This window comes from Lissotriton vulgaris, chromosome 1_1 (assembly GCF_964263255.1).
Source record: "Lissotriton vulgaris chromosome 1_1, aLisVul1.2, whole genome shotgun sequence".
Taxonomy (NCBI): Eukaryota; Metazoa; Chordata; class Amphibia; order Caudata; family Salamandridae; genus Lissotriton; species Lissotriton vulgaris.
In genome coordinates, this window is record NC_141685.1 from 1,372,240,699 (window position 1) to 1,372,252,339 (window position 11,641).

The 11,641-nt window shown below is 42.2% G+C and overlaps 4 non-coding genes across 4 annotated transcripts; all 4 read right to left on the bottom strand.

Moving 5' to 3' along the window:
* Nucleotides 1-1,401: 1,401 nt before the first annotated feature.
* Nucleotides 1,402-1,473, bottom strand: TRNAH-GUG (transfer RNA histidin (anticodon GUG)). Its single transcript has one exon. It is a non-coding gene; the product is annotated as a tRNA-His (tRNA).
* A 2,870-nt stretch (nt 1,474-4,343) lies between these two features.
* Nucleotides 4,344-4,415, bottom strand: TRNAH-GUG (transfer RNA histidin (anticodon GUG)). The gene has a single exon. It is a non-coding gene; the product is annotated as a tRNA-His (tRNA).
* A 1,289-nt stretch (nt 4,416-5,704) lies between these two features.
* TRNAS-AGA (transfer RNA serine (anticodon AGA)) lies at nt 5,705-5,786 on the bottom strand. The gene has a single exon. It is a non-coding gene; the product is annotated as a tRNA-Ser (tRNA).
* Nucleotides 5,787-8,646: 2,860 nt separating this feature from the next.
* Nucleotides 8,647-8,728, bottom strand: TRNAS-AGA (transfer RNA serine (anticodon AGA)). Its single transcript has one exon. It is a non-coding gene; the product is annotated as a tRNA-Ser (tRNA).
* Between the last annotated feature and the right edge of the window lie 2,913 nt (nt 8,729-11,641).

Sequence of the window (11,641 nt, forward strand, 5' to 3'; positions counted from 1 at the left end):
TTTTTCAGCAGGCACATTCTCTCCTAAAAACAAAAATTGCATGCGTATATCTCTAGTTTGGAATACCATAGGCTTGCATGCATACTCTCATGGGTCACTCAAGTTTTTTGGACCCTATTGCACTCTGTTTTCGTGCTGCTTTTAGTATATGTCCCATATTAAAGAAGTCTACCATCTTTGAGTATTTGAGGCTCCTTTGTAAGTGCTTTATATTTTTTCCTTGAAGAGCTATATAATAAAGGGGTCCGGGAAGGATTGCATTTATGGAAGATAAAAGAAGGCCCACTTGTCTCACCAAATGCTGTAGAGAAACCTGATGTTTTACTCATGTTATCCTTAGTTCGTTTTTGTTAGACCTTGCATTCTTAAGGTGGTCCCAACCCCACCTTATTGCTTTTCACCTCCGCATTTTGCTGTATCTTTTTGTTGGCCTTAGGACTCTGATCACTTTATCGCTACTAATCAGTGCTGAAGTGCACGTGCTTCTTCCCTAATCATGTGTATAATTGGAGTATACCTGACTGACAGATTTAATTTACTTGAAAGCCCCTTGTAAAGTGGTATACCATATACCCAGGGACTGATTGTGCCGCCCAAAGAAATAGCATTTCAAACCTGTCTCAAGCCTGCTACTGCAGTGCCTGTGCTGCAGTGTACTGCCACTTCGACTTGGCATTTAAAACTACTTGCCAAGCCTTAAACTCCAATTTTATTACATATCAGTAACCCCTAAGGTAGGCCCTAGGTAGTCCTAGGGGCATCATGCTATGTAAGTAAAAGGTAAGACATGTACTGTGGTAGTTTGTATGTCCTAGTAGTATCAAACAGTCTATTACATTTTTCACTACTGTGAGGTCTGCCCCTCTCATAGGTTAGCATTGGGTATTCCCTTATACTTTTTGGGGGGTAATTCCATATCAGAGAGGAGAAGCTTTATTTATTTATTGATAAATCCTATCTACTGGTGAGGTTGGATTTAATCTTACTATTGTATAAATGCCATTTTTAGAGAGTGAGCATTTCTCTGCACTTACTGCTCTATTTGCATTGAAACCTGTCTTCGATTGACGTCTGGATTGGGCTGCGAGACAGCTACATATGTGCATTCCCTGTAGACAGCCACAACACAGGTCACTCAACTGCAACTGCATTCATCTGCATTCTGATTGGCCTGGGGGAGAGCTCCGCTCCCCTTACCGCAAATATGTTCAAGAACGATAATTTATGTCAGTAAGTACAGTATGCCTACATCTTATAATCATGTGTGTTTAAATAATTTGTTGTTAGATCGTTTAAATATTGAAAAGGATCTGTTTTTAATAGACATTTTACAAAAACAACTGGTACATTTGGGAATTCTGTAAAGGAAAAACCCAACTGCCGTGACATTGCCAACCACAATGCCGTGACTCGGATTCGAACCGAGGTTGCTGCGGCCACAACGCAGAGTACTAACCACTATACGATCACGGCGAGCTACTTGGGCTCAATAACGTACAGTGACATGAAGAAATTATAATTCGGAACACTCAGGGCTACTCCTGTGATAGGCTGAATGTGTTCATTGCTTCCTCATTCCTTATACAAAGGCTTTATCTCCTCAGTGGTTGATAGGCTGAAACCGTTTCCTGGCCGCCTGCTTGTGAACTGGCAGGAGTCAAAGATCACACATACACTGGTGGGCCTGTGATGGGACACCAATGCAGAGAAACACACCTGGCGCAGATATTCTATTCTGTTTATTAGACCTGCATCTCCCCTGTACCTCCTCAATCCATTTGTATGTGAAGCAAGATAGAGTTAAGGAACGGTCCATCTACACTTTTATTGGGAGGATGCTGCCGTGAGCTCCTCCCAGCTAATCACACAAACAGCAGTAAAGCAAGATACCTACACAGTTAGGGGGGACTGCATGGTTAGGTTTTTGAGGAATTATTGAAACTGACCTCAGTGACCCATAATCAGAGCTGTGGCTAATGACTGCATGCCTAATTATGATGAAGCAAGCACCATGGCTCGTAGGGGCCCAACAACACACTTTTCTTAGCTCATTGAATTAAAGTATAAACTTCTGCCATGTGTGAGTGGTAAAGGCTTGTTAATTTTGTTGCTTTTCAAATTCACGTCTGACAACAAGACGAAGGAACATTGGGGCATCAGACGCTTTGGAAAGTAGCCACCAACCGCAGAGAAAGAGAGAAAGAGGGAAAAGACAGTATGAGGTGTGGAGAAAACAGCAGCAGGTACAAGGAGCTCAAATGAGATTAATGGCGCCTAAATAGAGCACGTAAAGGAACAGTTACAAATCTAAGAAAAGGGAAAGAAAAGACTAGGAAAAAACACAGAAAGAGCTTGTAGATGAAATTCTCTTCCAGGAACAGCAGGTTAAGAGAAATTACACAGGGAGCAGTTAAGCTTGTAACACGGGGGAGAATAGAAAAGAAAATGCAGTTTTATGAAGTGTGTTTGCCTAATCCAGCTAGCACTTTTATTTTATTTCTCTATTTGCTTCTTTTATGGGTAAAGTAAGTTTCAAGTGCATGCACAGGTATGACCGAGAGAGCCAGGGTATAATAATTTGAAGCGTTTGCACCAGCGCTAATGAAGGACGAGAGTTATAGCAAAGATATGAAAGGGGGAGCGATAATAAATATGTGATATGGCAATAGTGACACCAAAATAAGCCACCTATTTATAAAACTGACATGGAAGAAATACTAAAGGTTAACTTCTGAAATTGTAGCCGATGTTAAAAAGATTCTCGTTGTCGGCAGGATTCGAACCTGCGCAGGGAGACCCCAATGGATTTCTAGTCCATCGCCTTAACCACACGGCCACAACAACTGACTGCAAGGTGTGTGCACATAATCTGTATGCAAGTTTTCAAGGTGTCCCACAGCAAATTCCTGATATTCTGCAATGCACTTTTTAAAAATAAGGTTTTTTTCAGCAGGCACATTCTCTCCTAAAAACAAAAATTGCATGCGTATATCTCTAGTTTGGAATACCATAGGCTTGCATGCATACTCTCATGGGTCACTCAAGTTTTTTGGACCCTATTGCACTCTGTTTTCGTGCTGCTTTTAGTATATGTCCCATATTAAAGAAGTCTACCATCTTTGAGTATTTGAGGCTCCTTTGTAAGTGCTTTATATTTTTTCCTTGAAGAGCTATATAATAAAGGGGTCCGGGAAGGATTGCATTTATGGAAGATAAAAGAAGGCCCACTTGTCTCACCAAATGCTGTAGAGAAACCTGATGTTTTACTCATGATATCCTTAGTTCGTTTTTGTTAGACCTTGCATTCTTAAGGTGGTCCCAACCCCACCTTATTGCTTTTCACCTCCGCATTTTGCTGTATCTTTTTGTTGGCCTTAGGACTCTGATCACTTTATCGCTACTAATCAGTGCTGAAGTGCACATGCTTCTTCCCTAATCATGTGTATAATTGGAGTATACCTGACTGACAGATTTAATTTACTTGAAAGCCCCTTGTAAAGTGGTATACCATATACCCAGGGACTGATTGTGCCGCCCAAAGAAATAGCATTTCAAACCTGTCTCAAGCCTGCTACTGCAGTGCCTGTGCTGCAGTGTACTGCCACTTCGACTTGGCATTTAAAACTACTTGCCAAGCCTTAAACTCCTATTTTATTACATATCAGTAACCCCTAAGGTAGGCCCTAGGTAGTCCTAGGGGCATCATGCTATGTAAGTAAAAGGTAAGACATGTACTGTGGTAGTTTGTATGTCCTAGTAGTATCAAACAGTCTATTACATTTTTCACTACTGTGAGGTCTGCCCCTCTCATAGGTTAGCATTGGGTATTCCCTTATACTTTTTGGGGGGTAATTCCATATCAGAGAGGAGAAGCTTTATTTATTTATTGATAAATCCTATCTACTGGTGAGGTTGGATTTAATCTTACTATTGTATGAATGCCATTTTTAGAGAGTGAGCATTTCTCTGCACTTACTGCTCTATTTGCATTGAAACCTGTCTTCGATTGACGTCTGGATTGGGCTGCGAGACAGCTACATATGTGCATTCCCTGTAGACAGCCACAACACAGGTCACTCAACTGCAACTGCATTCATCTGCATTCTGATTGGCCTGGGGGAGAGCTCCGCTCCCCTTACCGCAAATATGTTCAAGAACGATAATTTATGTCAGTAAGTACAGTATACCTACATCTTATAATCATGTGTGTTTAAATAATTTGTTGTTAGATCGTTTAAATATTGAAAAGGATCTGTTTTTAATAGACATTTTACAAAAACAACTGGTACATTTGGGAATTCTGTAAAAGAAAAACCCAACTGCCGTGACATTGCCAACCACAATGCCGTGACTCGGATTCGAACCGAGGTTGCTGCGGCCACAACGCAGAGTACTAACCACTATACGATCACGGCGAGCTACTTGGGCTCAATAACGTACAGTGACATGAAGAAATTATAATTCGGAACACTCAGGGCTACTCCTGTGATAGGCTGAATGTGTTCATTGCTTCCTCATTCCTTATACAAAGGCTTTATCTCCTCAGTGGTTGATAGGCTGAAACCGTTTCCTGGCCGCCTGCTTGTGAACTGGCAGGAGTCAAAGATCACACATACACTGGTGGGCCTATGATGGGACACCAATGCAGAGAAACACACCTGGCGCAGATATTCTATTCTGTTTATTAGACCTGCATCTCCCCTGTACCTCCTCAAGCCATCTGTATGTGAAGCAAGAAAGAGTTAAGGAACGGTCCATCTACACTTTTATTGGGAGGATGCTGCCGTGAGCTCCTCCCAGCTAATCACACAAACAGCAGTAAAGCAAGATAACTACACAGTTAGGGGGGACTGCATGGTTAGGTTTTTGAGGAATTATTGAAACTGACCTCAGTGACCCATAATCAGAGCTGTGGCTAATTACTGCATGCCTAATTATGATGAAGCAAGCACCATGGCTCGTAGGGGCCCAACAACACACTTTTCTTAGCTCATTGAATTAAAGTATAAACTTCTGCCATGTGTGAGTGGTAAAGGCTTGTTAATTTTGTTGCTTTTCAAATTCACGTCTGACAACAAGACGAAGGAAAATTGGGGCATCAGACGCTTTGGAAAGTAGCCACCAACCGCAGAGAAAGAGAGAAAGAGGGAAAAGACAGTATGAGGTGTGGAGAAAACAGCAGCAGGTACAAGGAGCTCAAATGAGATTAATGGCGCCTAAATAGAGCACGTAAAGGAACAGTTACAAATCTAAGAAAAGGGAAAGAAAAGACTAGGAAAAAACACAGAAAGAGCTTGTAGATGAAATACTCTTCCAGGAACAGCAGGTTAAGAGAAATTACACAGGGAGCAGTTAAGCTTGTAACACGGGGGAGAATAGAAAAGAAAATGCAGTTTTATGAAGTGTGTTTGCCTAATCCAGCTAGCACTTTTATTTTATTTCTCTATTTGCTTCTTTTATTGGTAAAGTAAGTTTCAAGTGCATGCACAGGTATGACCGAGAGAGCCAGGGTATAATAATTTGAAGCGTTTGCACCAGCGCTAATGAAGGACGAGAGTTATAGCAAAGATATGAAAGGGGGAGCGATAATAAATATGTGATATGGCAATAGTGACACCAAAATAAGCCACCTATTTATAAAACTGACATGGACGAAATACTAAAGGTTAACTTCTGAAATTGTAGCCGATGTTAAAAAGATTCTCGTTGTCGGCAGGATTCGAACCTGCGCAGGGAGACCCCAATGGATTTCTAGTCCATCGCCTTAACCACTCGGCCACAACAACTGACTGCAAGGTGTGTGCACATAATCTGTATGCAAGTTTTCAAGGTGTCCCACAGCAAATTCCTGATATTCTGCAATGCACTTTTTAAAAATAAGGTTTTTTTCAGCAGGCACATTCTCTCCTAAAAACAAAAATTGCATGCGTATATCTCTAGTTTGGAATACCATAGGCTTGCATGCATACTCTCATGGGTCACTCAAGTTTTTTGGACCCTATTGCACTCTGTTTTCGTGCTGCTTTTAGTATATGTCCCATATTAAAGAAGTCTACCATCTTTGAGTATTTGAGGCTCCTTTGTAAGTGCTTTATATTTTTTCCTTGAAGAGCTATATAATAAAGGGGTCCGGGAAGGATTGCATTTATGGAAGATAAAAGAAGGCCCACTTGTCTCACCAAATGCTGTAGAGAAACCTGATGTTTTACTCATGATATCCTTAGTTCGTTTTTGTTAGACCTTGCATTCTTAAGGTGGTCCCAACCCCACCTTATTGCTTTTCACCTCCGCATTTTGCTGTATCTTTTTGTTGGCCTTAGGACTCTGATCACTTTATCGCTACTAATCAGTGCTGAAGTGCACGTGCTTCTTCCCTAATCATGTGTATAATTGGAGTATACCTGACTGACAGATTTAATTTACTTGAAAGCCCCTTGTAAAGTGGTATACCATATACCCAGGGACTGATTGTGCCGCCCAAAGAAATAGCATTTCAAACCTGTCTCAAGCCTGCTACTGCAGTGCCTGTGCTGCAGTGTACTGCCACTTCGACTTGGCATTTAAAACTACTTGCCAAGCCTTAAACTCCAATTTTATTACATATCAGTAACCCCTAAGGTAGGCCCTAGGTAGTCCTAGGGGCATCATGCTATGTAAGTAAAAGGTAAGACATGTACTGTGGTAGTTTGTATGTCCTAGTAGTATCAAACAGTCTATTACATTTTTCACTACTGTGAGGTCTGCCCCTCTCATAGGTTAGCATTGGGTATTCCCTTATACTTTTTGGGGGGTAATTCCATATCAGAGAGGAGAAGCTTTATTTATTTATTGATAAATCCTATCTACTGGTGAGGTTGGATTTAATCTTACTATTGTATAAATGCCATTTTTAGAGAGTGAGCATTTCTCTGCACTTACTGCTCTATTTGCATTGAAACCTGTCTTGGATTGACGTCTGGATTGGGCTGCGAGACAGCTACATATGTGCATTCCCTGTAGACAGCCACAACACAGGTCACTCAACTGCAACTGCATTCATCTGCATTCTGATTGGCCTGGGGGAGAGCTCCGCTCCCCTTACCGCAAATATGTTCAAGAACGATAATTTATGTCAGTAAGTACAGTATACCTACATCTTATAATCATGTGTGTTTAAATAATTTGTTGTTAGATCGTTTAAATATTGAAAAGGATCTGTTTTTAATAGACATTTTACAAAAACAACTGGTACATTTGGGAATTCTGTAAAGGAAAAACCCAACTGCCGTGACATTGCCAACCACAATGCCGTGACTCGAATTCGAACAGAGGTTGCTGCGGCCACAACGCAGAGTACTAACCACTATACGATCACGGCGAGCTACTTGGGCTCAATAACGTACAGTGACATGAAGAAATTATAATTCGGAACACTCAGGGCTACTCCTGTGATAGGCTGAATGTGTTCATTGCTTCCTCATTCCTTATACAAAGGCTTTATCTCCTCAGTGGTTGATAGGCTGAAACCGTTTCCTGGCCTCCTGCTTGTGAACTGGCAGGAGTCAAAGATCACACATACACTGGTGGGCCTGTGATGGGACACCAATGCAGAGAAACACACCTGGCGCAGATATTCTATTCTGTTTATTAGACCTGCATCTCCCCTGTACCTCCTCAAGCCATCTGTATGTGAAGCAAGAAAGAGTTAAGGAACGGTCCATCTACACTTTTATTGGGAGGATGCTGCCGTGAGCTCCTCCCAGCTAATCACACAAACAGCAGTAAAGCAAGATAACTACACAGTTAGGGGGGACTGCATGGTTAGGTTTTTGAGGAATTATTGAAACTGACCTCAGTGACCCATAATCAGAGCTGTGGCTAATGACTGCATGCCTAATTATGATGAAGCAAGCACCATGGCTCGTAGGGGCCCCACAACACACTTTTCTTAGCTCATTGAATTAAAGTATAAACTTCTGCCATGTGTGAGTGGTAAAGGCGTGTTAATTTTGTTGCTTTTCAAATTCACGTCTGACAACAAGACGAAGGAACATTGGGGCATCAGACGCTTTGGAAAGTAGCCACCAACCGCAGAGAAAGAGAGAAAGAGGGAAAAGACAGTATGAGGTGTGGAGAAAACAGCAGCAGGTACAAGGAGCTCAAATGAGATTAATGGCGCCTAAATAGAGCACGTAAAGGAACAGTTACAAATCTAAGAAAAGGGAAAGAAAAGACTAGGAAAAAACACAGAAAGAGCTTGTAGATGAAATTCTCTTCCAGGAACAGCAGGTTAAGAGAAATTACACAGGGAGCAGTTAAGCTTGTAACACGGGGGACAATAGAAAAGAAAATGCAGTTTTATGAAGTGTGTTTGCCTAATCCAGCTAGCACTTTTATTTTATTTCTCTATTTGCTTCTTTTATTGGTAAAGTAAGGTTCAAGTGCATGCACAGGTATGACCGAGAGAGCCAGGGTATAATAATTTGAAGCGTTTGCACCAGCGCTAATGAAGGACCAGAGTTATAGCAAAGATATGAAAGGGGGAGCGATAATAAATATGTGATATGGCAATAGTGACACCAAAATAAGCCACCTATTTTTAAAACTGACATGGAAGAAATACTAAAGGTTAACTTCTGAAATTGTAGCCGATGTTAAAAAGATTCTCGTTGTCGGCAGGATTCGAACCTGCGCGGGGAGACCCCAATGGATTTCTAGTCCATCGCCTTAACCACTCGGCCACAACAACTGACTGCAAGGTGTGTGCACATAATCTGTATGCAAGTTTTCAAGGTGTCCCACAGCAAATTCCTGATATTCTGCAATGCACATTTTAAAAATAGGGTTTTTTTCAGCAGGCACATTCTCTCCTAAAAACAAAAATTGCATGCGTATATCTCTAGTTTGGAATACCATAGGCTTGCATGCATACTCTCATGGGTCACTCAAGTTTTTTGGACCCTATTGCACTCTGTTTTCGTGCTGCTTTTAGTATATGTCCCATATTAAAGAAGTCTACCATCTTTGAGTATTTGAGGCTCCTTTGTAGTGCTTTATATTTTTTCCTTGAAGAGCTATATAATAAAGGGGTCCGGGAAGGATTGCATTTATGGAAGATAAAAGAAGGCCCACTTGTCTCACCAAATGCTGTAGAGAAACCTGATGTTTTACTCATGTTATCCTTAGTTCGTTTTTGTTAGACCTTGCATTCTTAAGGTGGTCCCAACCCCACCTTATTGCTTTTGACCTCCGCATTTTGCTGTATCTTTTTGTTGGCCTTAGGACTCTGATCACTTTATCGCTACTAATCAGTGCTGAAGTGCACGTGCTTCTTCCCTAATCATGTGTATAATTGGAGCATACCTGACTGACAGATTTAATTTACTTGAAAGCCCCTTGTAAAGTGGTATACCATATACCCAGGGACTGATTGTGCCGCCCAAAGAAATAGCATTTCAAACCTGTCTCAAGCCTGCTACTGCAGTGCCTGTGCTGCAGTGTACTGCCACTTCGACTTGGCATTTAAAACTACTTGCCAAGCCTTAAACTCCAATTTTATTACATATCAGTAACCCCTAAGGTAGGCCCTACGTAGTCCTAGGGGCATCATGCTATGTAAGTAAAAGGTAAGACATGTACTGTGGTAGTTTGTATGTCCTAGTAGTATCAAACAGTCTATTACATTTTTCACTACTGTGAGGTCTGCCCCTCTCATAGGTTAGCATTGGGTATTCCCTTATACTTTTTGGGGGGTAATTCCATATCAGAGAGGAGAAGCTTTATTTATTTATTGATAAATCCTATCTACTGGTGAGGTTGGATTTAATCCTACTATTGTATAAATGCCATTTTTAGAGAGTGAGCATTTCTCTGCACTTACTGCTCTATTTGCATTGAAACCTGTCTTCGATTGACGTCTGGATTGGGCTGCGAGACAGCTACATATGTGCATTCCCTGTAGACAGCCACAACACAGGTCACTCAACTGCAACTGCATTCATCTGCATTCTGATTGGCCTGGGGGAGAGCTCCGCTCCCCTTACCGCAAATATGTTCAAGAACGATAATTTATGTCAGTAAGTACAGTACACCTACATCTTATAATCATGTGTGTTTAAATAATTTGTTGTTAGATCGTTTAAATATTGAAAAGGATCTGTTTTTAATAGACATTTTACAAAAACAACTGGTACATTTGGGAATTCTGTAAAGGAAAAACCCCACTGCCGTGACATTGCCAAGACTCGGATTCGAACCGAGGTTGCTGCGGCCACAACGCAGAGTACTAACCACTATACGATCACGGCGAGCTACTTGGGCTCAATAATGTACAGTGACATGAAGAAATTATAATTCGGAACACTCAGGGCTACTCCTGTGATAGGCTGAATGTGTTCATTGCTTCCTCATTCCTTATACAAAGGCTTTATCTCCTCAGTGGTTGATAGGCTGAAACCGTTTCCTGGCCGCCTGCTTGTGAACTGGCAGGAGTCAAAGATCACACATACACTGGTGGGCCTGTGATGGGACACCAATGAGACAACCGCTCCCTGGTTTGGGGAGGCACTGCGTCTCGCCAAAAGTGACTGTAAGCGGGCAGAGAGACAATGGAGAGTGGCATATGATGACTCGATGAAAGAGGTCTATCATATCAAGAGACGTATCTATCATAATAGAATCCGTATTGAGAAAGCTACATACTATGCAGACAGAATCCAGAGAGCAGAGAATTCTGCCAAGGAACTGTTTAGTATATATAAGTCTCTAGCCACCCCTAAAACTGCGAGTCTAGATAAAGATCTCTCAGTAGCAGCATGCAATCGCATCGCTACTTATTTTGGAGATAAAGTATCTAAAATATATGCTGCTTTCCCTGAAATGCCTCATGCAGCGGAAGAGCCAATAGACCTAGCAGCAGAGGAAGATGATGGTAATCAGTTACTTAACTTTATCACCCCTTCACCGGAAGAGCTAATCAAAATCTGTAGGTCTGTTAAATCTGGTTCCCCTCGAGATCCCGCACCCCCTAAAAGATTGAGCAACAGCTTGGAGACCTTGGAACCCTACATCAGGCATGTGCTAGATGTCTCTTTCCGATCCAGTTCTATACCCGAGGACTGGAAACAGGCTGTGGTGCTTCCCCTCCGCAAGAAGCCTAACATTAGCTTTGAGAATTTGGACAATTTGCGCCCCATCTCCCTGCTGCCCTATCTCTCCAAGGTAGCGGAGAAGGTGGCAAACAAACAGCTAATGACATATGTAGAGGAAGGCAACCATCTTCATCCTACCCAATTTGGATTCCGGCCCCGTCATTCGACGGAGTCCGCCCTTCTGAGGGCTACTGAAGCCCTCCGGCAGGGTGCTGACGAGGGACAAACAATGGCGCTAATTTTACTAGATCTTAGCGCCGCGTTCGACACTGTGGCACATTCCATCCTGCTACAGTGTCTGGACAAGGTTGGGGTGAAAGGGGCAGCGTTGAAATGGATTTATTCATTTCTCACTGGCCGGGGTTTCCAAGTGAGGCAGGGTGACCACTACTCGGAGCGAATTCCTTTGGACCAGGGGGTGCCGCAGGGCTCGTCCCTGAGTCCAACACTCTTTAATCTTTATGTCGCTCCAATTGCCACCTTAGTAGAGAGTCACGGCCTCAGCTTGGTGT